This window comes from Pezoporus occidentalis, unplaced genomic scaffold (assembly GCF_034315485.1).
Source record: "Pezoporus occidentalis ecotype Australia unplaced genomic scaffold, CSIRO_AGI_Poc_V1 ctg83, whole genome shotgun sequence".
Taxonomy (NCBI): Eukaryota; Metazoa; Chordata; class Aves; order Psittaciformes; family Psittacidae; genus Pezoporus; species Pezoporus occidentalis.
Window position 1 is genome coordinate 953421 of NW_026916192.1, and position 25729 is coordinate 979149.

General features: G+C 46.1%; 2 long non-coding RNA genes across 2 annotated transcripts; one reads left to right on the forward strand and one right to left on the reverse strand.

Annotated features, from left to right (window-relative positions):
• Nucleotides 1-1697: 1697 nt before the first annotated feature.
• LOC134156243 (uncharacterized) lies at nt 1698-5593 on the reverse strand. Its single transcript, XR_009961865.1, has 2 exons — nt 4255-5593; nt 1698-2349 (listed from the first exon to the last, which is right to left on the reverse strand). It is a non-coding gene; the product is annotated as an uncharacterized LOC134156243 (long non-coding RNA).
• On the forward strand, nt 2667-24759 carry LOC134156242 (uncharacterized). The gene is made up of 2 exons (XR_009961864.1): nt 2667-2770; nt 23388-24759. It is a non-coding gene; the product is annotated as an uncharacterized LOC134156242 (long non-coding RNA).
• Nucleotides 24760-25729: the final 970 nt, after the last annotated feature.

Here is a 25729-nt window from a genome sequence, read left to right on the forward strand (position 1 = left end):
TGCTGCAGGCAGGGTTTGACAAGAAAATCCCACATAAAACCTGTCTGAGATAGATCGTTTGACTACCAACCAAAGAAGAGGATAAATGGCTGCAAATGACAACACAAACCACATGCTCAGAAAATGAGCAAGCCACTACCAGTCACTGGGCTCAGAGAACTAGGACATATAGCGATGCTATTAGTTTTCCCTATCACAATGGCTTATCTACCTGGCATTCTCTGATGTCCAGGCTGAGAACTAATTGAGAACAAGATGCCAGACTCCCATTTTGTTGAGGATTAAGGTAACAGCTCAGGTGCACAGAGGCAGTCTGATAGGAAGTTCGGATTGCTGTTGCTGTTATCCTATTAACCAAAAAGTGTAACTTCACTCAGGAGGCAGGGGAAGGAGATGATTGTGTCCTGAGATACTTTTTTCTTCTGCCTCATCTAATAATGATTTGCTCATCCTTTTCTTTTGTTCAGGGAATGTTCATTAAATACAGAACAGAAGCAGGTGGCAGCACTCTATTTTGGCGCATGCTGCAATCCATAAGGGACCCATGTCTTTGCTCAGTAAGGTTTATCTTTCCCACGTCACATCTGTTGCATTGTGTCGCTTTGTCCTCTAATGCTGTAGGTGTAGGGGCTCTTGGGTCCATCACTAACTGGTTCAACACACAGCTAAGACTTAGTCACAGGTTTATCTCCTCAATCTGGGTGTGCTTAAATCTCACATTAAATGGATGTCCTTATCTGTGATTATGCACACATCTTTCTCCTGTATTGCAAGACTAGAGGAAAACATGGCTCATTTTTTGCATCCCCTGAGGCTGGAGTCTCACATCATTCACACGCAAAAGCCAGGAGCTACTCCATTAGTTAGAGTAATTCCAGCCTGCCCAAAATCAGAGGGGAGCCAGGCACCGAGTGGGCTGGGAGCATACTTCTGCTGTCAACAGCTGGAACAAGAGAAAATAATGCACTTCATTGATTACATCCCTAACATGATGCAAGGCAATAATTTGCCATAATCTTGCTTGGAATGTTTTCCACAGACACTCTGGTGTGAGCTGCTGAGCTCACCTGCTGTCAAGTATTTCCACAGCTCAGCTCTGCAGAAGAGACATTAGTGTCAGTGTTGAAAAATTCATACTCAGATTCACTGCTTTACTTGCCAGGGATTTTAAGGCCAGAATGGACCATTATGATTATCATGATCTTCCTGATAGCACAGGCAAGCAAAGTTCACACCAGGGCTTCTACATCAAAGCCAGTGACTGGCAGCAGAACAGTGTTTGAAAAGGACACTGGACCCCAGTTCAAAAGACTCCATATCTATCTCTCAGTAACCTGACTCAGTGATTTAAGTACTGCCACTGCCCCAGTGTGAACTTTATTTCTATTTGAATATATCTGGCTTTTACCTACAGCCAAACTCCTGTTATTCACATATTTTACAGGGTAACTTCTATTAAGTTACATAATTTCCTGCAATAACAAATGGACCTAGTGTTTTAGCGGTTATGGATCATACCTGCTTGTCAAAAAAGGAAATTAGAAGGCTTTTCACCTGACAAAAGATGAGTTAGAATGCAGGTCGCCCATACCAAGTGCAAGGACATTGATACTTAAAGCAGTGGGAAGTGTAGGAACAGTGGGTTTATGGTTGTTGTGAAGATCATGATTGATAGAGGTGCAAACCGATGGAGGAAAAATGATTGATATGTTTATTGTCTGATAAAGTTCCAACCATTTTGACTCATCATTAAATGCATTAGGCTTTAGTGCCACTTAAGGAAGACACTGCTCAGCTAATTGCACTTGGAGGCTGCAGGCTCTGACTTTGAGTTTAGAGAAGGTCTAGCTCCAAGAAGTATGGAGTTCTTCCCAGTAAGAAATGAGGCTCTACAGTATCCCAGGCTGCTTCTGTAATGAATAATGTGCAGGACCACGCAGCAGCAGTTCCCTTCTAAATGGGAGATTGGTTCAAGAACAAATTGAAACAGAAAAAGCAAATCTCGGTTTCTACATTTGTAGGGCTTGTAAGCCAAACAATCCACTACAATCACTATCAAATGTTCTGTCACAACAAAACTGATTCTCCACAGCAGGAAACAAAAGAGACTTGGGTTAAAAAGGAAACCCCACAAACCACCTGGCAAAGGTTAAATACCCTTTTAATTTCCCACTGCTCTGCTCTCTGGGCCACCAGTCAACACAGGGTTTAGCAGCTGACCTGCCCAGGTTTTTCAGACAGTCCTTGAGGAATTCATGATTAATGAATAATCTTCTTCATGAAGCAGTTCCTGCTGCAACACCAACGTGCTCACAAAGGTTAGTCAGCTAATGAGACTTCATCACAAACCTGTGAATGAAAGAGAGGAGGGAGATGACTTACGCGGATAAATGGCTGCAAACAAAAGAAGGCATCTTCAGCAACTCCTTTATGTGCTCACTTCTTAGGAAAAACTTGAGGCTCTTTTAAGGATGACAGATCTATGACAGGATTTCTTTTAAAATGCTATTTTGTTCAATAAATCATGTAAATTCCAGCATGTAAACTAGAGCATTACAGACAGCCTTGTAAATAATTAACTGCTCTTTTGCATGAGGGGGGAGGAAATACCCAATTCAGCAAATCAGGCAGGAAGCTGATTGTTTATCCCCATGAGGAATAAAAGGTTGGTCCTAAAGAGCTTGTGGGTTTGCTGGTGCGGAAAGAGAGATGTTATTTTGTTCAGGATGGTGGTTTGAGATGGGGAATCTGGTGTGTTTTGAGCTGACTGGTAAGTACCCTGCTTAAGCTTTGCAGGGCGCTGATGTTAGCTCTTTTCCTGCTCATAAGGTTTTTTGTCTGGGGTTTGGTTGGTTGATTTTTTTCTGGCACCCTTTAACTCAACTTTCTGCTTTGGGAGTGACGGAGTAGGACACATGAGCAGCAAGCGGGGGAAGATTCTGTCAAGCGGAAGCTAGTGATAGTAAGAACAGAACCGAATATATGTAAGAATTATTAACAAATACATGAATCTCTGCAGTCGTCCTAGACTCTGAGACCTGAATGTGTCTTCTGGGGACATCCTTTAGTAGCTTTAGTAAGGAAATTATTGCAATTCTCACAATGACGGTGTCTTCAGCAATGAAAGCATTCAGGCCGTCAAAGAAATCTCTGTAAGAAAAGCTCAACATACTTGTCAGTATCTCAGAAAACACTAAGACCTTTAATAGGCTTGAATTTCAGGAACATTGGGTTTTGGTAGTGCTGGGTTAAGTGTTAAGTCAGTTAATGCTAAAGATAAAGTTTGCAGTGATGCTGGATCTTGTTCTTTCCCAGTTGAAGCTTCTAGTCCTTGAAACTGTTTTAACAGTACCTTTTACTTGGACACTAAAAGCAACTAAATAGGGAGTTACTCAGACTGCAGGAAAAATGTCAGCTTTGCCTTTGCAGGGCTTTCTGCATAAATGCCTCTAGACCCATTAAAGTGAAATATGCCAGCCAAAGGTGCTACCTTTGTGGTTAAATTGCTGTGATGTGATTTATTTATCAGAATCACAAGGTTCAACCAAGCCACTTACTGTAATATCTCTGTGAGAATAACAACATTATCAAGAAGCAAAACACATTACAAAGAAAAACTTACTGTTGCCTAAAAGAGTTCTTGGCTGCCCCAGCTCTTTCTGACCAAACACTGGTGCTGTCTCTTAGACAGCAGCTGATGGTTCTGTAATACATGTACATGTTATTTGTACTATTGGAAGCTGGATGTGGGAATGAATTGTAGTGTGTCATGCCAGGTTGCCTGTAAAATGGGTTGTTCTTGAGGAAAGCAGCATCTTCAATGTATCTTTGGTGTAAAAGAACTGTATCTATCAGCATGACAAAGGTTCGCATTCCTGCAGTGCCAAGTAACTACAGATTTAAAGGCAGCATCTAAACATTTAGTCTGTGGCTAATTATGGAACAGTCTGGTAGGTCAGTGTTACTAGCTGCTGCCTTTGGAGGACAGAAATAGGCTAGTGAGGTGATCTGGGGATACAGCAAATATCTGGCAGGGCTGGGGTAAGAGCTTATACCTGCTGACGCATGGTACATAATCTGTTCTCTACACACCTCTAGCTGGAGGGCTGCAGCACCTGAGAGTGCTCCTCTGCTCCCAAGGTACCTGTAACATGTCCCTTACAGGCAAGGTGTCACAGCAAAGGAGCACAGTGTTGGGATCCCTGTGCTGTGCACAAGCAAATCAAAGTGAGGAGATGTGATTTGTCTCCTTACCCCCAGTCTAAGGAGTTCACAGCATCCTCTGCACAGCTTTCCTGGTGAATTCCCTTTCCTTGGGAGTTTGGACCTGCTGAAGCCCAGTTCCCTGTTGCATGAATACTTGTATCAGCTTCCTTATAGCATTTTGTGCAGGGTTGTGCTTTCTCTATTCCCTCCTTCCACCTGCTCTTCCAAAGGGACCACAGTCCTGCTAGTGAGATCAGTCTGTTGCTATGGAAATCTTTGTCACAAATGAAGACTTCACAGCAAGGCAGTGGTATTAAAACCAGACATTTACATATGCCTCTGGCTCTGGCGGGATTTGGGTCTCACCACTGAGTGCAGTGGAAGATGCAGCTGCTTTCCTGGTTCACCCAAGGTGGTGCTGGCCTGGAAGACACAGGGTGGTGGAGGGACCCTGTAGAGGTGCCCAGGGAAACCTCCAAGCTGTGTCCTGTGCCTTTTGCATTGGCCTGCTGGAATATGGGTTACCAAGCACTCCAACAGCATTAATACCTCCTCCTCAAGACGCACTTCAGCTTTCCTCTGCAGTGCTGTGCTACAGAGCAGCAATATCAGCAGCTGAGAGAGTGAAGCTGAGGAAGAGTATTGGAAACGGCTATGTAGGGGGGAACAGTGTTGAACCCAGACATGCTGTGGGGGCATGCAGCCTCCTAAACGTCAGAGAGGGGAATTAAAACTTCCCCCTGGGAAGGGAGCTGGGGTAAAAGGAGTAATCCAAATGTGCCATCTTCACATTACTTCCCCCTAAGCGTTTCTAAGTTTAGCTGTATCGCTTCCAAGAAGAACTGCTCATCTAAATCCCAGGGCCTGGCTTTGAAAATTTCAGCACGTCCCCTGTACTGCAAAATCAAAGCTTCTTCCCTGCTGAATACACCTTTGATCAGAACTGTGAGAAATATTTGCAACCATGTGAAACTTGAATGATTTGGGGTTTCATTACACACTTGAAACTCAGACCATTTTCATCAAAGGCATTGCTAAAGTTCACCAGCCCTCTAACAGAACCTTTGATGGTTTATGGCTTGTGTTTTGGGTGAAACTCATGGGTTTGCTTGACTTTTTTTCAAGTGAAACTAGCTGAAAGTGGCTTTGACTGCATTTTGAGAACTTTGAATCATAGAAGCAGCAGCCAGCTGAGTTTTGTTGCCTTTACAGCTGCTGCATGGTGTTATCTTGCCATAAAGGGTAATTCTGCTGAAAACCAGTAATCAGGGTTTGTGTTGTACCTGGCTGAGAAGGTGGCAGAGAATGCTGGTAGGGCTGTGCTCTGCTCTTGTTCCTTCTGGCTTGGAGGCCCATGGCAGCAGCAGAGCTTGGCATATCATGGTGCTAAGAAGCTTGCCATTTCTCAGTGCTGACACATAAGCTTGTCCTCAAGCAGCCTGGGGGGCTGCACGCAGGGAGATCCCAGCTTCTGGGAACATGGGACTTCAAGGAGTCCAATCTATTCTTATCCTGGTTCTCAGTCCCCAGCAGGGTCTTCATCCTCTCTGATGGTTTGGTCTCCAAAAATGCCCATCCCTTGCTCTCTTGCCTCATTAATAGTTTCTGCACCTCCTCTCGCAGTCAGCTGTAGCCACCCTCCTATGGCTGTGAGCTGTGACCTGCTGCTGCTTGCTTAGAGCTATGTTCTCTGGCAGTGAGGTTCCCTCCCAGATTGGCAGCCGGGGCTCTTGGCTCTGCTCATCCAAAAACCGGTCTGGTCCAGGCAGAATGGGCTCCTCTTTATCGCTGCAAGGGAAGGGGGATCTTTCACTGAGAGTTACATGCTCAATATACAGAGTTGTCCTGGTCGGATGCTTGAAATCCACTCTCCTGCTACTCTTGGTACATGGCAAAGAGAAGCATGAGGGGAAAAGCACTGACTTATAATAAAGGGCCAGAGGAGGTGAATAAATGTTATATTTTCCATTTGTGCAGGCATTCGCTCTGTGTGTGGATTGTATTTTCAAGTCTGAGTTCTCTTCTGTAAATCACTGACATTTTCAGAGCAGCATTTCCTACCTGCAACCATTTGCAACCCTTCAGAAGTCAGCACAGTCAGAGCCTCTGCTACATGCTTCCATTTCTCCATTTCAATTCCTTTTTAACTTCCCTTTGGAAGAGCTGGAGCTTTGTTTTGATTAATCCTTGGTCCAAAGGCATAAGCTTGAGGAAACTGCGATGTCATTCTTCTGGGTTGGAAGAGAGATGGGAAAGTTACATTTGCATTACATGTGTCTACCTGAGAAGTTTTTTCATGTTTAGATGCAGACTTTTGGATTGAACTGACATACAAGCTTTGGAAAATCATATGTGTGACTGCAGCACAGCAAATGATGGTACATTGCTGCAAGCGATGCTGAGAGTGCCTCGAGGGATTCTAGAAATGTCCAGCACATTGTACTCACTGTAATATGTAACTTCTGTGGCATGGAACTTGACCCTTGGCAGGGTTTCCTTATCTTCCACAAGCAAAGTACTGGTACTTTGTTTTAATTTAGGCGTGCTTAGCTTGACTCAAAGCATCCTGCTTTGAAATGCAGTGTTTCATTTCAAATGTGACCTGAAGTGGTACTTCTCTGGTTCTGATAATGCTGTGGGGACACTGTTTGCTGCTTTCTCTGCCTGCTTCTCCAATTGTCTGACCACCCCACCCTGCTTCTCGGCTCAATCAGAGCTGCAGTGCATTATGGCACAGCTCAGAGTACTTGTCCATAGTGAAGAGCAGAGCTGTAAATAAAGCCCTGGGGAAGCACATCAGCAGATTGGATCATGAAATATCATCCTCTGAATTTGGGCTCTCCACAGTCCCTTTATCTTATAATTAAAAGGCAGCTGCAGCACGGACATGGTGCAGAGCCCCCTTGGACGCACAGCAGACTGCCTCTGAGATATTACCCCAGCACACAGGCTGCTGCAGCAAAGGGAGCTATTGAGTTCCAGGGCGAGCTGTAACACCTGCACCAGCTCATGGTGCTCATATCCCTCATGGTTTTGGCGTGCTCAGGCCCTGCTGCTAAGCCCTTCTTCCTTAGATGTGTCTGAGTGCAGTGAAGCAGGCACCCAGATTGCTCAGGGCTACTGGAGCTATCTCTAATGAGGGCATTAGGGACATGACCTCCCTGTTGCTGATGTTAACGTACAGAACAGACAGGAGCAAACCTGATTTGCATCAGCTGAAGTGACGTGAGAGCAAAATGAAATCACATGTCCTCATTAGGAAGCTCAACAGATAGGGATGAAAGTCATAAGGGACTGCAAACTCTGCAGGGCTGGTTTTGTTAGCATGGTTACAGCCTGCCTCTCCATCTTCTCTGTGCATGTCCTTCTCTCTCATTACAAGAATGCTTTCCTGCTTTATGCTTTCTTCTTGTTTAATAAATCAGAAGGAGAGCTGCACTGATTTACTAATCTAATCCTCTTAGACTGACTCCTCTCAGCGCTGTACTTGTGCTGTGAGTGACCACTGCTTTGCATAATAGCCAAACATCACGAACAAACAACACGTGAGCCGCAAGAGATAGGCAGGTCTTACACCAAAGCAAATTCAAGGCTGGATTTGTTAAGTCTGCATTGGACTAGGCAGTCAGGAAACATCATTTCTGTGTTTGTCCACCCAGGGCATTGTAAGCCTGGTGGATCCCGAGGAAGGTTTAGTAACAAGCTCTCTCTACCTCCCTAGAAGCAAGATCAATGCTATGCCATGTGAACATGGCCAGAAGCTTTCTCTTGGGTATCATAAGGAGATACAAGCTGTCAGGAAGCATAAATTATTCTTCAACTGCATCTGAATGACTTCCCCACTGCCCACTTCCAGCTGATGTTTGAGGACTCTAAGGTGAGGTTTTCAGATGCTGCCTGTCCCCAGCAGGTCTGCAAAGTTGCACATAGCCAAAGCTAGAAATGTGGAGATGCAGCAGCTTGGGAGGGTGCTGTTTGTGCATGCAGTGTCCCTAGGGGACTGAAGTCTTTGCCTGTGATGCCTGTTGAGCACAGGTTTGGGGAGGCACAGCCTCTGTAGCCGAGGGCTCTCTGCACTCCTGGCCCATTACAGCCATGCTCTTCTGCCTTAGAGACATAGCTTCAAGAATGAGGATTTGTGGCAGGTGTCTACCCAAACTGCACTAATAGTACTGTGGGGGTGTGTTTTATGTGTGGATGTAGGAGTCAGACCAGGATAAATGGTTCTGCAAATCTAAGAGCACAGGGAAATGCAGGCAGCAAATGTAAGACTAGAATGAGGGTCAGTTATCATTAGTCAAGCTGATCTGAAGTGGTGAGATGAAGAGGGACAGTTTCTGTGTTAACTCCAGGGTGCTCTGCATGTGTGAGGGAGGGCATGCTGACAAGGCAGGCTAGAGATGTGAGGGCATTATGGGCCTCTTATCCTGGCAACAAACACTAGCAAAAAGGCATGGGACATGGTCTAGTGACCCAAATTAACTGAGCAGTGTGGATTCTGGGTTTTTAGAATGCACAGAAGCCCTTGCTGTCACCTATTACTGTGGGTGTTACTGAGCTGGTGAGATCAAAGCCAGCAAGGGACTGGCTTCCTGAACTGCATTCCTGCTAGATCTAACTACCTAAAGTGTGCTTTGGCGAAGCAAGGGCTGAGCAAGTAAGAAAGGAGGGAAGGCTGTGGAGGAAGGGAAAAGGTTGTGTGACGGAGGGAAGTGGTGATGCCAGTGATGATCCCAAGGCATCTGGGGTGCCAGGAAGGGTGCTAAGACTGATTGAAATGAGGATGTGATAGGAGAGGATTTCTGAGGAAGGTTAATAACCTAGAAAGTGCTAACATTTACTGTCAAGGCTGTGTCCCAGAATAGCAGATGTCTGTGTCAACAGCAGCAAGAGGCAATGAAAGGACATTGCACAATGTTGCATGCATGCAGGCTGGAAAGTGGAAGAGGGCAGTGAAGCATGTTTTATCAGCTGCTCACACAGTGCTGTGCAATCCCATATGTGACAGTTCAGGATGAGGGCACTCCAACTGAAGCACACAGCGCATAGCTGCAGCAGGTTTTCTGTGGGTGTGCACACACAACGTGTGTCCAGATCAGCTGCGATGTGTACATGTGGCTGCTGACTAGTGCGTGCAAACCATATGGCATGTGAGAGCAAGTCAGCGCATGCATTGTCAAGGGAGAGCAATCCTCCCCTCTTACTGCGAAGAATTTGTGCTTTACCTTATGTCAGGGGAAAGAAGTTCAGAAGGAGCAACGAGAAAAGCAGCCTGTCCATAGGGAGATGAATGCCTGTCAGACATGGGGATTAAATGGAAGCACGACAAATCTGGATTGTTCATGCCAAAACCAACTTTGATTACTCTATAATTCAACATGTGTTACCAGCTCCTATTATTAGAAAGCCAAACTTCCTCCACTGTGGGAAGAGATGAGATGGAGCTTTCTAGCCTTGTAAGTTAATTACAGTACACATGTTAAAAGCAGCATCTGTCTTAGTCAATCTAGTTGATTATTGCAGCACTTTATTTTTAGTTATCATCAAGGTGAAGGATGACACTAATGTAAGTGGAGAACTTCCCACAGATCTTGCTCAACTAAGTATTCTCCAATACCAGCTATGTCAGAGCTGGTGGGTCGCCTCTTCTGGAGCTGGGTCAGATGAAGCCCTCGGACTTGTCTGTGTAACATGCTTTTGACTACAGAGTTACAACAAAGGTACTGAGACCTGGCTATTAGAGTCAGCTGTGAAAATGCTATGGTTGTTAGATATTTGTGGTACTCCAGTGGCCAAAATGTTTGATGCTCCACTTCTATTCTGAGCTCTCTCTGATGCAAACGTTTCTGGTCTCATGACTGAAATGCTTTGATTTATCACATAATCACACCCTGTTCTTTCCTTTATGTCTAATTCTCCTGCCTGGTATCATTTCAACTCTTGGAAAAGATCTACAATGCTTGTCGGGGTGACTGACTAAGCCAACAAAAGCATGCCAGATGAGTTTTCTTTGTAAGTGTGGGAAGCTTCTCCCAAACAACTGAGAGGTCTTGAGGCGTGGACTTGGCTGAGAGCTCAAAGTATGGCAACAAGTCCCCCCTCCTGCTTTAGGGCCAGTGGGTGGATGTGGTGCTGGTGTCACCCAGGAGGTATGGAGTTAGCATTCATGGTATGGTGCTCTTGGCTGCCACAATACTGATGGAGCTGGGAGGCTGGCACTGACACCATTCCTCATGAGCTGCAGGCCTGGGGAAACCTTAGTTTGCTTTTCTATTCACAGCACAAATGAAAAGAATTTGTTTCCTTCCCAAAATCACATGAATAGGTAAAGGAAAAGTGAGAAATCTTGAGCAGCAAAGCCCATTCCCTTTGGATTTGAGAGCCGCAGTCAGGCAGCCCAGCAGCACTTGGAAAGCCCAGTTAATGAGCAGTGTGGAGAAACCACAGTCTGCTGGCAATGACAATCTCCAGGGATGCTCTTCCTGGACCTGATTTGTGATCTTATGGTTAGGAAACCTAGTTAGGTGGTGATGGAATGGAAAGAGCATTAACAGATCCTCATCAAATCTAAAGCAGTAATACTCCATGGACCTGTGTTTATTTTCATAAGAACACTTCTCAGAGGTCTTTGCTTTCCAAGCTTGTATTTATCAGAGCCTGCTAGTAACACAGCTTGTGTGTGTGGTTCCAGCAGAGGTATTGCAGGTGCCAGCTGTGGTGTTTATGTGACAGATGTGTATGCAGACACCTTGTGCAGCAGATCTGGGATCTGTTTAGCAGACCAGAAGGAAATCTGAACGGGCTGACTAGCTCTATGTCCTGTAGCAGCGCAGGAGGGTGATGCTGTCTGATAAGAGATCACACTTCCCCGGGTTTTGTGCAAGGACCATTTCCAGTGCGAGTTTACCATTCGTGTGATTCCCATTTGCTTTGCTGCTCATCCTTCCAGAAATGGCAGAACAAAACATAGCTAAAAAAGGCAATTCCTGACTCTTTACCATGAAGCTGGACTTGAAATGTTCAACAAGGGTCATCAAAAGGTGGCTATGATTCCTGATGCTTCCTCCACACCTCATCAGAAGGAAACTCCCATCATCGCGGCTCCTCCAGAGCAGGAGAACACAGGCCTGGGCACAACCACCAAGGGGTTCTCGCTTCTCCAAGTCTCCATGCAGGAACTGAAGCAAGAGCAGTGTCATGCTCCATGATTATGGTACTTGCATACTACACACGGACTATGTTCACTTTCCAGCTGTGAGCCCAATATGAACTTATGGCTCATGTGTGATGGGGCATGCAGTTTGCTTACAGTAACAAGTGATATGCCCGATACCTTAACCAAATGTAGTCTCCAAGAGAGATGAGAGGTATGAACAAGCAGGTATTAAGAGAAGGTCTTTGGGTATTTCTGACTCAGCTGGAGTCCCAGCAGCTCTTGAAATACTTTGAGGAGCAATCATGACACACTTTGAGGAGCCACCAGCTGGTTTTCCAGGCAAAATGCAGACAAATTAGGCTGGTTGGGAGGGGAATTAATGTCCCTTGGGACACCAGCAACATGACATATAGTAGTCCTGTCCCCTTAAGTCCTTCTATTTGAAGCGGGCCTGGGCCCCACACAAGGGTTTCTCCAGGATCAGTCCCAGAGGAACAGCTGGAGCAAAGCAAACTCCATGAGCAGTGGAGCCGTTGTGTCCAACTCCCACTGACTGCTGAGGGAATGTGTTTATTATGAAACAATTAATGGTTGTGTGATTACAGAGAACTATTACTCAGTGGAGATAACTTCAAAAGGTCACAGTTGCTGTGTGTTTACTCCCAGGAGGTCTCTGAAGCCACTGTGGTATGAGGGGTGGATAACACCACGTACTTGCTCACTGTGGGGAATGGCTCCCACAGCCTGTGTGGGGCTCATCTTGCTGCACCTCCTCATCCAGCTCTGCCCATCCCTCCAGCCTTGTGCTGGGATGACCTGAGCATGAGGGACAACTGTTCTTCCCATGGCTCAGCTGTTCTGCAGTGAGTAGCCACAGTGCAAAGGGCTCCTGTTGGTGCTGGAGCCCCTCCGCACAGCAAGCATCCTGGGCAGCCAGGGATGCAGCTGCTGCTGGCATCGTGTGAGTTCACCCGCGCACAGCCAGGGTATTAGACTTGACTTTACTGTTCCTGTAAGCCAGGAGGAGTGACTGACATGGTGAAAATGCCTCTGCTCAGTGTGAGCCTTTGTAGTGCTGCAGCCCAGGGATAAAGTGTTCAAATGAGCACCCTGAGGGAGCCTTCTCCCGTCTTACAAGAGCCGGAGTTATTTGCAGAGAGCCCTCACCTGCGGCTGGATGCCTGCCCTCGTCCTCGGCTCCCCGCAGCAGGGAAGCACTGCCAGGTGAAAGCAGATGAAAGATTGCTGCTCATTTGGTAACAAATAACTTCCAAGCCCATCCAAGAGACTTTCAACTTAACTGCTCTCTTTGTTCCTTTTATGTCTTCTCTTTGTTTGGTGAGTGCACTAATGCAAGCTCCAAGTAAGCATCTGTACTGTAAGACAGGAACAAATAGGGAAAGGATAATAATATCCAAAGGTTTTACAGGAAAGGTTAAAAAGGGAAGCAGACTACAGAGACTGCTGAATAGTGGTTTGCTTGACTGATGTTACAAAGGCAAAAGACAGAAGAAAAAATCCTCGGAAAATGCCTCTGAGTGGTGATTACTTTCTCAGAAGGCCTTGCAATCAGGCATGAAAAGAGTCCTTCCAAGCTTCTAAGATCCATTAAAGATGTTATTATGAAATAATTAAGCTACATGGAATAACCTGAGTTTGACTCGGTCCCCTACCTCCCTATCTGTTGAGGTCTTTATGTAGAGGCAATGTAACAGGTCTTAGCAGCCCTCAGAACAATATGATGGTTCTGGCTCCCTGCTGCCCTGTTCCAACTATCTGCAGTGCACACTGTCCTGCCTAAACTGGACAGGAAAGGTGAAATGAGCTTTGTGTGTTAATAGCAGCATCGTAGGCCTACACAGCAGCATCATAGGCTTACACAGCCAGAGCCCTGATAGCACTGACTCCTGACCTTGGGATCTGTCTATGAGCTCAGGATGCATAAGAGCTGCTTGCCCTTGCACCAGTTACTCGTTGCACACGCAGTGTAAGGGACACCCAAGTACACTGGTGATCAGCATCTCTGTGCTTCTCCAGGGGTCTTTCGTGTAGAATGCGCATTGCTGAGGACAGAAGTGACAAGACTGGAGTAGCTCATTTTTAAATCCATTCAGCAGCTGATTGGTATCTCCTATTCATCTTTTCCATATTTACTCTGCTGCTGAGAACTAGAAGCCAGTGTTTTTTCAAGCAAATGTTATATGTGATTGTGTGTTTCTTAGAAGCTAAAAGAAAGATTCAGTAGCGTGAAAGCCCATAACAGTGTCAGTGCTGGAACTGACATATTTATTAGAGTAAGGCTTTCCTTTTCTCCCCCCGTTTACTACACACTCCATGGAGACCCACTGTCAGTGCTGGCCTGGAGAGGTTGGTCCAGAGCAGGTCCACTGGTGCTGCCTGCGGAGTGTGAGTGGCTGCAGGCAGCAATGCAGGAGCCGTGTCCCCACGTCAGGCTGCCCTCAGAGCTGGGACTCATAAGCATGGACATAATCCTTCCCACTGTCCTCGTATCTGGTCAGCTTTTAGACCCGATGCAGTCAAGCCAGAACTCTGTAAATGGCCTCATTTGTCGACAAAAGGAATGAGTAATACAGTTGCACTACACAGCTATAAACTGACTTACTGAAACTACAGAAGCCCCATAAAACCAGTGAAACAGCAATTAATAACACTTGGCTCTGGAGAAGAATTAGGCAGGGCACAATCCTGCTTGGTTCAGAAAGGCAGGGGCAGCTCTCTCCATCCCACGGAGTCCATGCTCTGGGATTACATTTGTGATTGTTGACATTCCTTATATTTCCAATCTGTTACGATCTCTCTTCTTTCTCCCCTAGGCCAAGTGTTGACATGCTCCTGGAATATTGTTATCCTTAGCTTAGTCTGCCTCGGCTCACAAGTGCTCCCACCTTTCCACCTATTGCCAGAGGTGCCTGTACAGTGGAAGGTATCACTGATCGCAGAGATCATCAGTACTTGCAGCGAGGCTGAACTGGCACAGCTCTCATGGTCGTGATATTAGAGATGTCTCATGGATGTAGCACTGCTGTACTAAGTAGAGGCTCTTAGTTTCATGTCTCACTGCAGCTTCCAACCCTCTCCTTTTCCTTTGCTATGGTTCTGCTTTTTCTTGGAGACTGGAGTAGTTTCCAGAGTCACTTCCATTCTATCTATCTATCTATCTATCTATCTATCTATCTATCTGTTTGGAAAACCGTCATCTCCAGTAGCTACAAGGTCTCTTCAACTTATCCATTCCTCCAAAGGATAAAAGACTCAGCCCTGCACAGAATCTTGTGCTACTGCTACAAAAGCTATGAGATGCTGGTGTGAACACCAAGCCAAGAGCTCAGTGAACCAGCCATCAATGCTACATCTCTTTTCACCAGATGGATCCTCCTTATGCTTGTGTCAGCCAAGTACCTAAACACATCTGCTGTGTGCCTGAGGAAGCAGTTCTCCATTGCTGCTCCTGCACTCAGGTATTTTGCATCTCCACCAAGAACTGTACTGGGGTGATGGTCTTTCCCAAGTGCATTCCTATTCAAGTTAGTGGTGCAGAACCCTTGGTCTGAGTGAAAAAACAGGGTTTGACTCTGAGGGTTTTACTTGGGTGGGGAGGGAGGGATGAAGAAGTTTCTTTCTGGGATTGGCTGTTGAGGAGAGATGTAATATATAGGAGTTATGGACTAAAGATGTGTAGGTTTCCTGCTCTGATATTTGCTTTCATACCTTAAACTCAGTTGAACTGTGTATATTGTCAAACATTTCTTTTGGAAAAGCATGGATTAATTAGCTGCAGGACTTAATAGAAGTCCTGAGAAAAACACTTTGTGCTTTCTGACGTTGCCTTTAATGTAAAGTCTGTTTGACAGGAGGTTTTCAGGAGCATGTGCCTGATGACTCATCTAAAGCACGACGGGGAGCCTGCATTCCCATTTACCTTGGTGGGAAATGATACATACCCTCTTGTTAGCGTGTGAGCACTGTCTGATCAGTTTCTTTGAAAGGAAATTTCATCCCTCTAGAAGATCTTAGGTCTTTTATAGCAGGACTTGGCAATCTAAACTAGGTCCAGCCTTCTTCACATCAGCAGTATGCTCCCAAGCCCCACTGATGGGAGCTGGCCATAGCACCTCATGCATTTCTAACATAACAGTCACTGTAGCCTTGCGCTTGGTCCACTGCACCCTTTGCTGAGCTGCTCAGTACTGCTGGACCACTGGCAGAATTCCTCAGGCAAGACTGAGATGCTGCCTGGTATAAACCATCCTTCAGGACAGTTCTGCTGTCTCGGGGGATCTTCTTCTGCACCCTCAAAGGGAAAAGTCTGTCTCCAGGGGAACAGAAACCAGGTCCTGGGGGAGGCCTGTGCGAGAAGAAACACCTTATCTTCTCTTTAACTCTATAGGGATCCAAGCAGAGGGCAGCACTGGTGCACAGAAGCAGATCAATGTCCTTCCCACATTGGAATGTGATGGAATTAAGGACCAGGCACTCTGCAGCAGAACCTGTTGAGAGCTCCGGGTGCAATTGGGACACCTGGGACAGAGACAGTGATGGAGGGGCTCTTCATCCCCGTCTTGTTCACTGAAAGGAAATAGCACAGAGCTCCTTGGCTATTCTGCTTTGTGCTGGGAAATGTCATGAGGCACTGAGGTGTTGGCAGGCTGTCTGATGTCGTCAGACGAGAGGACTGATGTCCTGCCTTGGCAACTTGTTATTCCAAGGTCCCAGAGTCACAAAGGACAGAAAGCACATCCTGAGCACAAGTAGCTTGAAGGCTTGGTGTTAGTGTGGATGGAGAAAATCAGTTTCACCATCGGAATGGCAAGAAGCCTTTTTTTCCTATTTTAACAAAAGCTGCAAGTCTGAAGCAAAGAATAAAACCCAGGGGGACGCTCTAAACCCTCCATCCAGATTTTTCTTCCATGCTTGACCATTTCATGTGCCTCTGTCAGTGCAAAATGAATGAAAGGTTTCAATCCAGCTCCTGGTGGGAAAAATGCTCCCATCACAACTGGCACTAATTGGCTCCCTTGTTAGCAGCCTTGGAGAGAAGGCAAGGAGCAAGCTGCCACGTAGGCTGAATCTCCTGCAAGCACCAGCAAGACCTGAGCTCCTGCCTCAGCAGCTTGTACAATGGGCTGGGAAGTAGGGAAGCAGGTCCTGACGTTTTGCCTCTTTTGAGGAGTGTAACATCAGAGTCCTCCTTCTAGGCCTGCCGACTTAGCGTTAAATTCGCTTAAATGATGTTTGTGATGGAAGTGTCACCCTGACAGATTAATTGAGCTATAACATATGCAAAGTAATGTGAGAAAAGAATGCAGTTGCATTACCTAGTGTAATGCTGAAAATAGGCGCTGCTACCTGCAGTGATGACTGTCTGGAATGCTAAAGGATTGTAATCCTGGGTGCAGCAAATGAGGCATTTTAATGATGAAAAAAACCACCAGTTGAGGCTCACCTACAGCTGAAGGAAGGAGAAACACATCTGGGAAGTGGTTCTGTGGTGAGTACAGTGGTTCATCATATGAAAATAACACACTAAACTGGCTTGCATATTGTCTCCCAATGAACAGAAGACAGACACTGAGTTCCATGTAATTTAATTTCAATTAGTGCATTGGAGCTTTTTAAAGAATGGACTATATATTCTTCTACAGTTACTCGCAGACTATTAAACACAATGCAGAAAAATGACTATGCAAATGAGAATTATCTTACTGGTTTTAGTGTCTTTCTCCCTCTTCCTTTCCCAGGTAATTGGGTGGGTAGGTGCTGGGGAAAAAAATGGATGATGGGAAATGTGAATAATGAAATCTCTGCAGCACTCTCTCCCCTTAGATGCAGAGGCCCAAAATATATGTGTGTGTCAGTTTAATTTAATTTGCTGTTAATTATCTTAAATAGTAGCCTTGCCTGCCTTTGCTTTCACTGCATTTCTGTCCAGGCGCTCATTAGGCAGCGTGATAAAGCAGGTGCTTGTTAAAAATACCCTAAGTGCCTATTTACATTACAAAGCTATTCCTAGCACTTGTGGTAAGGGAAACAAGTCTTGTCCCTGGATACGGCTGGTGGGAGAAGGGAAGCAGCACCCTATTTTCACATACTCAAACCCCAGAACATTAATTCACTGTACTAATAAGACCAGAATTTAAAATCTAAGATGCAGCAGCAGCCAGTAAATAAGTAGGTGTGTAGCTTTCTCCAAAATAAGATGGACAACAGGCATTCAGAAGTCTGCCTGGAGGATTTAGGTGTTCAGCTCCCACCGATTTCTAATGCACGTAAAGCACTACACCTATACAGGGATGTCTGAATGAACATCAGAAAAGAGGTTCCCAATTATTTAGTTCAGGTCAACACAGGAAATGTAAAATCTATGGCTCGTTTTTATCAGCATGGAAAAAACCTGGGAGTGCGCAAACTGTGAACAGACAGCGAAGAGAAAGAAGAGGTGGGAAAGAGGCAGTAGGGATGGAAAAGGGCATGGGGAAGAATTCAGCATAGGGTAGCATGCTTTCAAATATTGATACAGAAGGCGTATAAATAGAAACAAACACATAGTTGCGGAGCCAATAAAGGTCTTGTTTACAAGTGAGCAGAGTGGTTCAGTAAGAATGGGAACAAGCACCTGCTCTGAAAATAAGGGAAATACTTAATGAAAGCACTGGAAGAGACAAGTTCAGCACCTCCCATGGTTCACCTTTGGTGCTTGTCAGCGGCGTACCCGCTCTGCCGGCAGAGGGGCTCATAGGAAAGCAGGCTGCAGTGGGGATGGCACGAGCAGCTCAGTAAGGGAGTATCTGGTTCTTGGGGCTTTATTCCAAGCTCTGTTAATTCCAAGGAAAAAAAAAAAGGGGGGGGGGGGGAAGAACCCACCAAAAAAAAAAAAAAATCAGTTCATTTCTCATTTTCAATTCAGTAACTTCTCCAGTTCCTTCTTTTCATTTTACTTATCTCCAGCAAGAGAGAAAATACAGGCAGGGAGCAGAGTATGAACTCCTGGCAAATATCCTGGTTCCATTTGTGGAGCAGGCACCTCTGACTGCACCTGAGCTCTGCAGGTTCGGGGGATGAGGTTGCTGTGCTGTCAGATTAAATCCTTTCTTGTCTTCGTCTTCATGAGGACCCAGCTCTTTAGATGTGCCCCTCTTAAGGAGGCAGGTACATTTGATGAGGTGGTGAGACCTCAGCACTGGCTGAGAAGGAAAGGAGATGGTCAAATAAGCACAGAAATAATTGTGGGGGTGATGATGGAGGGTAGTAAAAAAGAACTTAATGTTCTCTCCGTTTTTTATCTCATCTCCCTCCAGAAGAGACCTCTGGAGCCTGCGCACCATCCTGTTGTGGTGGCTGTGATGGACCCCAGCTCACTTGGCCTGCACCCTGCTGATCCAGCACCATGGTGCACACAGCTGCACAAATGCAAAGAAGGCATTTTCCCATCCCAGGTCTGTCTTACCAGCGCAAGGAGGAATTGCAAGGGTGTTATTCAGTGTGTTAGAGCTATTTTAACTGCCTCCAAGGTGTGCTTAGCCACAGCTAATGCTAGTCATTTATCTTTCTCCTCCTCAGACAGAGCTGCTATTCATTCCTCTTCTCTTTTGCTTAGTAGGAGTTGGAAAAAAAGTGTGGAAATTGTCCTGGTAGCACCATGCTTGCTGTGGGACCTGGTGTGCTGACTGCCCGAGTGCTTTCTGCATCTTGCTGTTGGGAGCTGCAGTTGCTCTGCAGCACCGCTCCTAGCACTCCTATTCCTGTCACCTGGAAAAGAGGGACTTCTCTTGAGTTTGGTGCCAATGAAAGACAAGAATGTTCTCCTGTTACCTTGGGAAATCTCTTTTTTTCCTCCCTGACAGTGAGATCTGCCTAGTACAGATTAAGAGAATAATTCAGTCTGAGTCCTGGGAGAGCTATGGCTGCTCCTGGGATGATAGGGGTTTGAAACCACCAGTTGGCAAACCAGGCTCTTCACCAGCTCACCTGTAACCTGACATTTGGGTGAGGATACTCAGGCTCCATACTGGAATAGCAGCCTTGAAGAAAGCACTTGCTTTCCGTGGGGAGTAATTCAGCAATCACTGGAGGCAGGCATTGCCCTGGGAGGGCTGTCTTCCTATCCCTTAGTTCTTCATGCACTCGGGACAAGGAAGCCCTTAGCTGGCCTCTGCTGGCTTTTTGGCTGTGTTCAGCTGTACCAGCCCATGAGGTTTCCAGAAACCCTTGAAGACCATTGCAGCAGATGTATCTACACAGACAGTTTAGCAGAGGTTTGATCTTTCTGCTGGGACCAGAGCATCAAGCCCTGAAGCTCATGCTAAACTCCTGCCTTAGCTGGAGCTCTGCAGGGGGAGAGAGGCCCAAGCTTTGATCATTGGAGCTACACTGACAAACTATTGACAAGGCTTGAAGTACTCCAGACTCATCTCTCTTGGGCTTGTGCTTCCCCTCCTAGTGCAAATACCCCCAGCCTGGCAAGCACACAGCAGTGGTGGGGCTGTCTGCTTCCCCACTCATCTTCTCCTGGGTTTGCTCTGACCACTGCAGGGGTGACTGTCTGTCTTCAGAGAGAGGAGCAGCCCTTCCCTGCCCCAGCTCTTGGCACTGTGTATTTACACTCAGGGTAGAGAGGGGTTTCTTTAACAGCTGTGTCTGACACTTAGCACAAAGTGGTCCTGATGTTTGTGGCTGCCCAGCGAAGGGATCGCATTGTCACAAGCTGTTAGGAGGTGAAGGTGGGCTTGGCCTTCCTATATGCTCCCGTCAGGGATGGGTTTGTAGGGCAGATGGACACTGAGCTGCCCTGGTCCCCCCTAACAGCCCACTTTTGAGGATAAGGCGTAGAACCCATTTGCTCGGTCTGTCAGTATGATCTGATTTCATCCTCTGCGTTCAGCAGAGAAGATGTTTCCCCTTGAGCTGTTATGCACTTTGTAGTTACTTCTTTAAAACGACTTAGTTATACATTTGCTACATGTTATTTTGAATTCTCTTGGAGATCAAGGACGCTACAGAGCCAGCAAGATAAAATTAGCATCTGAGCTGTAGCCTTTGCTTGGTGTAAGAAACACAGATCAGCTTCACTTGCAGTGAATGCTGGAAGGTGAATTTCATTCGCGTCTTCCTTTCAGCAGACCTAGTTCTGCCACCCTTGTTTGTTTTGAGTGCCACCACAGCCCGTAAGCTGCTCTGGTAGTTTCTGTAAGGCTGCTTCCAGAGAACAGCATGAGTGTTGAACTGGACCTCAAACTGGCAAGAAATCAGTTAGTTCAAAATCAGTTCTTACCTGCTCACAGCGTGATCATGGGGTGTTTCAATAGGGAGTTAAGGGGGAACGTTCAGGCTCATTTAGGTTTGTGCACAGCTCTAAGGCACCAGCACTAAATACAGCACCAAGCCTGGGGTTGAAAAGGCTGTTAGAATGAAGAAGAGCCACTGATAGGATGTAAAGATGGGAGAAGCGCTGTGAAGTGAGGGCTGTAATGGTGCGTTCGAGTTGTGTCAAGGCTCATGAGGTATCTGATAGTGGTGAGTAAGTGTTCTCAGAGGCAGAAAGCAGTGGGTGTTGAAGGCCACTTCAGTGTAGCAGAGAGAAGCTGAACAGTTGCTGGAGGAAACAAGGCACACAGTTTAAAAGTGAGACTAACCACCAGGAGGGCTGACCAAAACGGTGGCCTAAAGACCCTCTCTCAATACCTTCTTCTCAAGGCAAGTTTTTCAGGTGCTTTTCAGGAAGGCAAATTTCATAGAGAATATCTCAAGGTGGAAGGGACCCATAAGGATCATAGAGTCCAATTCCCTGCTCCTTGCAGACTACCTTGAAGTAAACCATATGGCTAAGAGTATCATCCAGATACTCCTTGAGCTCTGACAGGCTTAGTGCCATGACCACTTCCTGATGGAGTGGTCAGCAGGACCAACCAGCTTCTCGGTGAAGAACCTCTTCCTAATGTCCAGTCTGGACTTCCCTGATGCATCTTCATTCCATTTCCTTCTGTCCTACCACCAGATACAGGAGATCAACACTTCCTGCTCTGCTGAACCCCTAGCAGTTTAACCACGTTCAACCTTATGCAAGCTCTCAGTATGGCAACAACTGAGCAAGATCCCATTTCATGTACCAGACATCGGACAAGGCAATCTACAGCCTCTTCTACTTTCAGGATGTCCAAGACTCTGGCTTTCAGACTCGGGAGGGAAGGTCAGCCCTGTGTGCCCAGCACTGCTCTGGCACAAACCCACCCTTGCTTTCAGGTGCAGGGCTGCAGCAGGTTGGGACAAGAAATGCTGGGCAGAAATTCAAAGTTTAGGTCCTTTGTTTTTCCCTTTGGTCACCATTTTGGCCTTCACCAAATCTACCCTCCTACAGATTTGCTGGTGGTGCACCCTGCTACCCTTTTGAAAACAGGCCTAAAATTCAATGGGCCTTCATAGCACTGCCTTGGCCCTATTCACCAGGCTATAGAATGGCTTAGGTTGTAAGAGACTTTAAAGTTCACCTGCTTCCAACTCCCTGCCACAGGCAGGGACACCTTCCACTATAGCAGGTTGCTCCAAGCCCCATCCAGCCTGGCTTTAGATAGAACATTAGGTCTCACAGATGAAGCATTATCTTCTCAAGCTGGACCAGGAGGTGACTGGAGGTACACCTACGTGATGGAGACCCAAGCTGAGCTCTTTAAGCTTCACAGCCTTCCTATCCAACAGCTCAGGAGTTAGAGCATTGACCCCAGAAGCAAAAGCTGTGTTTGGTACACCCTAATCTTTCATTCATGGTGCGTCACCCATGGTGACAAAGAGTCAAAAGAAGAGGAGGAGAAGGAAAGATTAGAATACAGAAGAGCTGCCTGGGGGTACAGATGTGATCTCAGAGGGGTTGGTCATGATTAAGAGACCCATTTTCAAAGCTGGCAACTGACTGCTGTTACTTTATATTTACAGATTCTGCATCCAGAAGCTAAGGAGCCACATATTTCCAGTGATTTAATTCCCACTGAAACAAGAGATACATTTTCTGTCTCTTTATTTGCAGATATTTCAGAACAGTTCTGAGTTTTTCCACTGTATTTGAGATGATTTACTGAGGAAGATCTAAGTTGGGCTGTAAGTAAGCATAAACGAGTGTTGGTGCCTTGATCTTTATTGATTTATATCTACTTATGCCAACACAGGGTTACTCATTCAAAAAGGTGGCTATGAGTACCCAAGCTTTAAAGCTGAAGTTGTTTTAATTGGAGAAATAGGTAGAGTGTTTCATGTTTCCAAAGTGGATACTCAATAGGATGAATTCAAAGGTACTTGCACAAAGTTATGGATACATGCTTTAAAGTAGGTGTTTCTGGGAATATTGTCACTTATGCTTGTGTATTTATGGCAAGGCAACAAGAAGCACTGCAAATGCAGTCCTTCTGGAACCACTGGAATTAGCATCCACTCGATAATAGCAACCAGCCAGACCTGAATACTTAAATAAGATAATGTCATATGCTACCAAGCTGTTGATGAAGGTAACGTTGTGCATTCAACTAAAGATAGATTCGTGCCACAAACAGATCCAGACCTTAGAATATGGGACTTTGTGTCCAGATTTTGATGTTTGCCCCATTAGAAGAAAAAGACCAACAGTGAATTTTAGTTCTGGAGCCAACTTGTGCAAAATCTGAAGGAGGTGGGAAGGTGGATTCAGGCTGATGTCTGAACACACTGGACCACTGTGCCCTCATTCAGAAATCCCTATGCCATAGCTCAGAGAAGATGTTCTCTTCGTGATACAGTCTTGCATTGCCTCTGGTTACAGGACATTAGAACACCAAAATGAGGGCCCAGAGGAGCAGAGCAGGATGCTGCTCATGGCCCAGGAAAGGCTGGTCACCACTGCTCAACTTATAGAAGGATAAGCTGTCATAGCAAGAGGTCAGTGTCCCAGCATGGAAGAGACTGGGAGAACTGATGCATTGCTGCTGGTTTATGGATTTCTGTTGGAACAATCAAGTCATTTTTGTTTGTTTTTTTTTTCCCCTAGGGAGAAGGATAATATTCTGAAGGATCAAGGATGACTGGAATTCCCAAGAAGTAGTAGTAGCAGCCAGCAGCCTGTTTTATGCTGAGGTTAATGTTCCCAAATAAAGGACAAACAAGAGGGAGCAGGTCATGTCACCTTGCACTGCGCAGGACTTTCATTTGTGAAATGCATAGAAAATTAAGGAGCCAGCAGTTTTCACAACTAGTTTGCTTGCTTGCCTTCTCTTCCGATGGCCATGGTGAAATGAAAGACCATGAAGAGAGGGATTGTATTTCATCTCTCTAGCAACTGTCTAAAATCCTCCTGAAATGGTTTGCATGGTTCCCAAGTCACTCTCGTTTGAGGCTTTACACTTTTCTTCCTGCTGCTGTTTTACATTTCATTACCTCAATGCTTTCAGATAAAAATAGTTTCTACTCCAGCAAATTACTGGAAGTGCAAACCAGATTGTTTCCCTGCTCCTCCTCAGCATTCAGCACACCGCAGCAGCAATATGCCTTTCATTAGGTGGACCAGGAGCGCTCTGCATCCTCTGTAATGGTTTCCACCTCAGATGATGGGATTGATGCAATGGCAATTTCTGTGAGTCCTGTTCCCTGTCGTAACACAAAATGCACACATGTGTGGGTACATCCACACGCTGTTTTTCACTGCCTGCTTCCAAGCTGATGTGGAAGCTGTGTGAAAAAGATGAATGTTATTTGGCAATTAGGCCTGGTAATTACAGGATGTGTTTTTCCAGAGGTAAAAAAAAAATATTGTTTTCACTTGCAGTCTTTGCAATCTGTTTTGAATGAGGAAATGCTCAGGATTAGAAAGTGTTTTCTCGTTAGAACAAATGTCACAGATTTAAAAACCTCGTCATTTAAATTCCTCCTAATGTTCTTTGGCTTGAACAAGTGAGCTCTTAATGTCCCTTTTAATTAGAGCGTTTCAGCTGGGCACTTAATGACAGCACGTCACTGAGTAGTAGACATGGTCCAACTACGAAGGGGAACTCCAGGGTGGGAACTTGAGCAGAAGCTGTCCCTTTTTTGGCTTTTTTAGAGAAAAGTGCTAAAGGAAGCACAAGATATGTCCAGAAAAATGATGCCCCACTTGGAGCGGGCAGAAATAGGGCATGGTTTGGGAGATGCTGGCTGCGGGGGCTGGGTGCTGCAAAGGAGTTGATGTACATTTTCCTGAGCCACTGTGAGTTTTCCTCTCTTTGCTGCTGTATCCATTTGCAAGTCACCAGCACAGGCAGTGGCAGCTCAGCAGGATTGCTGCCCGCAGGCTTCAGCACCCTGCCCCTGCTGCCAGAGTCCTCCTCTCCCCCATCCCCTGCTCCCAAGAGTTCTCGTTTCTATTCAGGTAAAGGTTTGGTTCTTCCCCCATTTCCCCGGGCAGCTCCTACGACGCTGGATCCATTCACCAGTGCACACCAGGGACTGCAAGTGAGAAGGATCTTGGTAGCTTTCTTGGGAAATAAATCCTTCGAGATGCCAGGGCTTGGGACAAGGGCGGCCGGGCAGGTAACTGATGGTTACAGGAGAGCAATACATGAAGTGCTGGAAAATCCAGCATCCTTCAAGCACATCCGTGTTCCTTTCCCACAGCATGGAAATGGCAGAGGGAAGCACACTGATGGGAATCGAATTATCCAGCCACTCAATGTTCTTCTTCTCTAGCTCCTGCCTGGTCAGCACCCATGCCCCCACTTGGCCCTTTTCCCCAGGAGCATCACCATGCTTCTGCCATCCTAGGTGGATTCAAGGGCAGGAGAAGGACCTGAAGGCCAAGAGCAACATGTGGCCAGTGCTCCTCCATAGTCAGCGCACACACACTGAAAGAGAAACTAACTGTATGGTCAGCTCTCACTGATGGCAATCAGACAGCTCTGGTGAAGTCAGAAGCTTCACCTGGGTTCACACCAGTAGTTTCTGGCCCGATTTCTCCCTCCTTGAGTGATGAATACATCTGGAGGCTATTAAGATTTAGTCTTTGTTGTTCTTGTGCTTCTATCATTTGTCAGCTCACGTTCCCTATTAGTGGGTGAACAATCCAATGCTTGGTGAATTCTGCTTCACAGTGATAGGAAGAGCCGACAGTGAAGGATCAAAAAGCAACATCGCTATGAATGCTTGGCTGCCACAAGCCCGTTATCCCTGTGGTAACTTTTCTGACCCCTCCTGCTTAAAGCCCAAAAAGCCAGAAGGATCGTGAGGCCCCGCTTTCACGGTCTGTATTCATACTGAAAATCGAGATCAAGCGAGCTTTTGCCCTTCTGCCCCACGGGAGGTTTCCGTCCTCCCTGAACTCACCTTGGGACACCCGCGTTACGCTTAGACCGTTGTGAGACA